This window comes from Schistocerca cancellata, chromosome 1 (assembly GCF_023864275.1).
Source record: "Schistocerca cancellata isolate TAMUIC-IGC-003103 chromosome 1, iqSchCanc2.1, whole genome shotgun sequence".
Taxonomy (NCBI): domain Eukaryota; kingdom Metazoa; phylum Arthropoda; class Insecta; order Orthoptera; family Acrididae; genus Schistocerca; species Schistocerca cancellata.
Window position 1 is genome coordinate 880,764,033 of NC_064626.1, and position 6,000 is coordinate 880,770,032.

Consider the following 6,000-nt stretch of genomic DNA (forward strand, 5'->3'; position numbering starts at 1 on the left):
ATCTGGAAAGCTCGAACGAAATTTGTGTTCTCTTTAATTCAGAATGTGGAGATATTTCCTTCACGCATATGAAAGTGTATGAGAAAAATAATGCTTCATTATTTAAGCTAGATGGAAAAGTTTAGGGGAAGTAATTAATTCGTTTAGGCTGCACCACTACTAGGTAGCACTGTGAAAACAATGCCATTGCCACCTAATGGCAACACAGCTTGCTGCAGATTAATTTTGCGGGCATTTCATAAATGATTAATATCTTATGACTATGGTGACGCTATGAGTAGTTTTATATGTGCAAACATTTGAAACTGCTGCGGGCATTACATTTACCTCTCTCTGTCTCTTTGCTTGGACATGGAGTAAGTAAGGATAAATTAAATTGCTTGTTTTTGAAGTAGTGACAGTTTTGAAGTGTAAAGAAATGATATTAAACAATAAGTGTGTGTGTTTTTTTTTTTTTTCCGAATGTAGTGATTCAACAACGAATTTATTTAATCCTACCTACCTCTGCAATTAGTGTACGTGAGAATTTCATTGGAATTGTTGCAATCGAAACCGAGCTTAATAATTTCTTGCGGCAGTTTTCAGTCCTCCTCGTGCTTTAATTGCTCATTTCCAAGCGTTATTTTAGGTTGCCTGCAAAGTTGTCAGATGAAACACAACCACTGCGACGAAAGGCCATTCCTTAGAGCAGGTAGACGCCAACTGCGGCGGGAAACTGTCGTGGCCAGGAAGATATTCACTGTGTGTGGAAGTTGAGTGAGGATCCGAAGCTGACTTGCCGGCACACGTTGCAGCATTCACTCGCCAACGGCAACGGGGTAAGAGAAGGGTACAAATACGCCGGTTCTCGTCCGATCACCGAGGTTGGGCTTGGATGGGTGGCCGTCTGGGAGCACAGGGCGCTGTTGGCTAGAATCTATATGTTTCTCGTTTTCGGTGCAGCTCGTCATGTTATTTCCTTCGATTCACGTCCCCACAAGCTCCTCAAGTGCCGCAAGTCTGCAAGTCTCGAGACGCTACCGCTAGACGCTTGCTTCCGGCCCCTCATGTACCATGCCACAGGCGCCAAAGCGTTCGGCTGGCCGATGGCCCCTGTACGCCCGCTCGCGCCACAGCAGTTACTGTGCTTGCAGGGAATGCCGCGCCGTCGAATAACGTTTGGCGCGCAATCCGTTCATGGACAGAGAATGCTAAAAGGGGCCGTTCGACCGTTAATACGGAAATCATAGCCAAGTTAGATGGCCTGAGCCATCTCGCGGCTGCCGCTGCTATTACGAGCGCGCGTGCCACGCGGTTAAAGAGCAGTGCGCTGGCTCTGGACGCCGTTTCCTAGTGTATTTTGTCACTTCTAGTCGGTTATGAGAAGCTGGCAAATTACTCACGGTCAGTGCTTATCGTCAGACACGAGGAGAAGCTTTGATTGTAATGGAGATTAGCACCGGGACAGCGCGAACGCAGTCCGACTACCAAAAAATTATGCGCCCGAGTTACTCGCATTTGGAGTAATCGCGGGGGTCAGCTCGACCGAAGTGCAATGGACAAGCCTCACCCCGGAGGAACCGCCTTCATGATCACGGTATCCTCTACGCCAGGTAAGTATGCTTCTCCTCGGCCACAGGCGAATATTTGTAATGCGTCGCGCTATCGTAGTGGAACGAGAACTCTTGACGTTGTCGCATTCGGCGAAGAGCATGGTGCCGTGAATGTACTTGCTTCCTTAGAAACGCGCTGTTGGCCGTCGAGTTAGCAGCAGACAGGCACAAATAACGGCCTTCTGCAGAAAGCGATGCATTTTTCGTGCGGAAGACATCGCGACTCGCGGCGCCGGCCGTTGCTGGGGTTAAGTTACTGCACCCTCCGGGAGATGGCGGGCCATGTCGGGGTTACCGCCTTCGAGCCACCCTCTCCGCCTGAAAGTCGCCCCTCTTTCTCGGCCGGTGTCAAAAAACGGCAAATGAGATTTGCTGAATGACTGTTTCTTCCAGCCACAGTGCAAGCCACAAATCAATTATTGCTCTTACCTTTGCTCCCTCCGTGGGAGCCCTTAGTGCTAGGAAATACGGCAGCATTGTCAATCGCCCTTGTCTGTCGCTGAGCAACCGAAGGACCAGGCTCTGACTATCAGATGTTCTAAGGAAGCTGTATGCACTCGTGGGTGTTGTACACGAGGGACAAACATCACGTACAGCAGGCTCTTAAGGAAAGACAATAATGAGCAAAAACTGCAACTTACCCCATTGGACGCTGATGGAACAGAAGACACTTGAAGGTAAGGTAACACTTCTTCTTTCTGTTCATCTCGAGCACGATCTGGAAAGCTCGAACGAAATTTGTGTTCTCTTTAATTCAGAATGTGGAGATATTTCCTTCACGCATATGAAAGTGTATGAGAAAAATAATGCTTCATTATTTAAGCTAGATGGAAAAGTTTAGGGGAAGTAATTAATTCGTTTAGGCTGCACCACTACTAGGTAGCACTGTGAAAACAATGCCATTGCCACCTAATGGCAACACAGCTTGCTGCAGATTAATTTTGCGGGCATTTCATAAATGATTAATATCTTATGACTATGGTGACGCTATGAGTAGTTTTATATGTGCAAACATTTGAAACTGCTGCGGGCATTACATTTACCTCTCTCTGTCTCTTTGCTTGGACATGGAGTAAGTAAGGATAAATTAAATTGCTTGTTTTTGAAGTAGTGACAGTTTTGAAGTGTAAAGAAATGATATTAAACAATAAAGTGTGTGTGTTTTTTTTTTTTTTTCGAATGTAGTGATTCAACAACGAATTTATTTAATCCTACCTACCTCTGCAATTAGTGTACGTGAGAATTTCATTGGAATTGTTGCAATCGAAACCGAGCTTAATAATTTCTTGCGGCAGTTTTCAGTCCTCCTCGTGCTTTAATTGCTCATTTCCAAGCGTTATTTTAGGTTGCCTGCAAAGTTGTCAGATGAAACACAACCACTGCGACGAAAGGCCATTCCTTAGAGCAGGTAGACGCCAACTGCGGCGGGAAACTGTCGTGGCCAGGAAGATATTCACTGTGTGTGGAAGTTGAGTGAGGATCCGAAGCTGACTTGCCGGCACACGTTGCAGCATTCACTCGCCAACGGCAACGGGGTAAGAGAAGGGTACAAATACGCCGGTTCTCGTCCGATCACCGAGGTTGGGCTTGGATGGGTGGCCGTCTGGGAGCACAGGGCGCTGTTGGCTAGAATCTATATGTTTCTCGTTTTCGGTGCAGCTCGTCATGTTATTTCCTTCGATTCACGTCCCCACAAGCTCCTCAAGTGCCGCAAGTCTGCAAGTCTCGAGACGCTACGCTAGACGCTTGCTTCCGGCCCCTCATGTACCATGCCACAGGCGCCAAAGCGTTCGGCTGGCCGATGGCCCCTGTACGCCCGCTCGCGCCACAGCAGTTACTGTGCTTGCAGGGAATGCCGCGCCGTCGAATAACGTTTGGCGCGCAATCCGTTCATGGACAGAGAATGCTAAAAGGGGCCGTTCGACCGTTAATACGGAAATCATAGCCAAGTTAGATGGCCTGAGCCATCTCGCGGCTGCCGCTGCTATTACGAGCGCGCGTGCCACGCGGTTAAAGAGCAGTGCGCTGGCTCTGGACCGCCGTTTCCTAGTGTATTTTGTCACTTCTAGTCGGTTATGAGAAGCTGGCAAATTACTCACGGTCAGTGCTTATCGTCAGACACGAGGAGAAGCTTTGATTGTAATGGAGATTAGCACCGGGACAGCGCGAACGCAGTCCCGACTACCAAAAATTATGCGCCCGAGTTACTCGCATTTGGAGTAATCGCGGGGGTCAGCTCGACCGAAGTGCAATGGACAAGCCTCACCCCGGAGGAACCGCCTTCATGATCACGGTATCCTCTACGCCAGGTAAGTATGCTTCTCCTCGGCCACAGGCGAATATTTGTAATGCGTCGCGCTATCGTAGTGGAACGAGAACTCTTGACGTTGTCGCATTCGGCGAAGAGCATGGTGCCGTGAATGTACTTGCTTCCTTAGAAACGCGCTGTTGGCCGTCGAGTTAGCAGGCAGACAGGCACAATAACGGCCTTCTGCAGAAAGCGATGCATTTTTCGTGCGGAAGACATCGCGACTCGCGGCGCCGGCCGTTGCTGGGGTTAAGTTACTGCACCCTCCGGGAGATGGCGGGCCATGTCGGGGTTACCGCCTTCGAGCCACCCTCTCCGCCTGAAAGTCGCCCTCTTTCTCGGCCGGTGTCAAAAAACGGCAAATGAGATTTGCTGAATGACTGTTTCTTTCCAGCCACAGTGCAAGCCACAAAATCAATTATTGCTCTTACCTTTGCTCCCTCCGTGGGAGCCCTTAGTGCTAGGAAATACGGCAGCATTGTCAATCGCCCTTGTCTGTCGCTGAGCAACCGAAGGACCAGGCTCTGACTATCAGATGTTCTAAGGAAGCTGTATGCACTCGTGGGTGTTGTACACGAGGGACAAACATCACGTCAGCAGGCTCTTAAGGAAAGACAATAATGAGCAAAAACTGCAACTTACCCCATTGGACGCTGATGGAACAGAAGACACTTGAGGTAAGGTAACACTTCTTCTTTCTGTTCATCTCGAGCACGATCTGGAAAGCTCGAACGAAATTTGTGTTCTCTTTAATTCAGAATGTGGAGATATTTCCTTCACGCATATGAAAGTGTATGAGAAAAATAATGCTTCATTATTTAAGCTAGATGGAAAAGTTTAGGGGAAGTAATTAATTCGTTTAGGCTGCACACTACTAGGTAGCACTGTGAAAACAATGCCATTGCCACCTAATGGCAACACAGCTTGCTGCAGATTAATTTTGCGGCATTTCATAAATGATTAATATCTTATGACTATGGTGACGCTATGAGTAGTTTTATATGTGCAAACATTTGAAACTGCTGCGGGGCATTACATTTACCTCTCTCTGTCTCTTTGCTTGGACATGAGTAAGTAAGGATAAATTAAATTGCTTGTTTTTGAAGTAGTGACAGTTTTGAAGTGTAAAGAAATGATATTAAACAATAAAGTGTGTGTGTTTTTTTTTTTTTCCGAATGTAGTGATTCAACAACGAATTTATTTAATCCTACCTACCTCTGCAATTAGTGTACGTGAGAATTTCATTGGAATTGTTGCAATCGAAACCGAGCTTAATAATTTCTTGCGGCAGTTTTCAGTCCTCCTCGTGCTTTAATTGCTCATTTCCAAGCGTTATTTTAGGTTGCCTGCAAAGTTGTCAGATGAAACACAACCACTGCGACGAAAGGCCATTCCTTAGAGCAGGTAGACGCCAACTGCGGCGGGAAACTGTCGTGGCCAGGAAGATATTCACTGTGTGTGGAAGTTGAGTGAGGATCCGAAGCTGACTTGCCGGCACACGTTGCAGCATTCACTTCGCCAACGGCAACGGGGTAAGAGAAGGGTACAAATACGCCGGTTCTCGTCCGATCACCGAGGTTGGGCTTGGATGGGTGGCCGTCTGGGAGCACAGGGCGCTGTTGGCTAGAATCTATATGTTTCTCGTTTTCGGTGCAGCTCGTCATGTTATTTCCTTCGATTCACGTCCCCACAAGCTCCTCAAGTGCCGCAAGTCTGCAAGTCTCGAGACGCTACGCTAGACGCTTGCTTCCGGCCCCTCATGTACCATGCCACAGGCGCCAAAGCGTTCGGCTGGCCGATGGCCCCTGTACGCCCGCTCGCGCCACAGCAGTTACTGTGCTTGCAGGGAATGCCGCGCCGTCGAATAACGTTTGGCGCGCAATCCGTTCATGGACAGAGAATGCTAAAAGGGGCCGTTCGACCGTTAATACGGAAATCATAGCCAAGTTAGATGGCCTGAGCCATCTCGCGGCTGCCGCTGCTATTACGAGCGCGCGTGCCACGCGGTTAAAGAGCAGTGCGCTGGCTCTGGACGCCGTTTCCTAGTGTATTTTGTCACTTCTAGTCGGTTATGAGAAGCTGGCAAATTACTCACGGTC

The 6,000-nt window shown here is 48.3% G+C and overlaps 2 non-coding genes across 2 annotated transcripts; both read right to left on the reverse strand.

Moving 5' to 3' along the window:
- Positions 1–1,437: 1,437 nt before the first annotated feature.
- Positions 1,438–1,600, reverse strand: LOC126095807 (U1 spliceosomal RNA). The gene has a single exon (XR_007521988.1). It is a non-coding gene; the product is annotated as a U1 spliceosomal RNA (small nuclear RNA).
- Positions 1,601–3,746: 2,146 nt separating this feature from the next.
- On the reverse strand, positions 3,747–3,909 carry LOC126095744 (U1 spliceosomal RNA). Its single transcript, XR_007521975.1, has one exon. It is a non-coding gene; the product is annotated as a U1 spliceosomal RNA (small nuclear RNA).
- Positions 3,910–6,000: the final 2,091 nt, after the last annotated feature.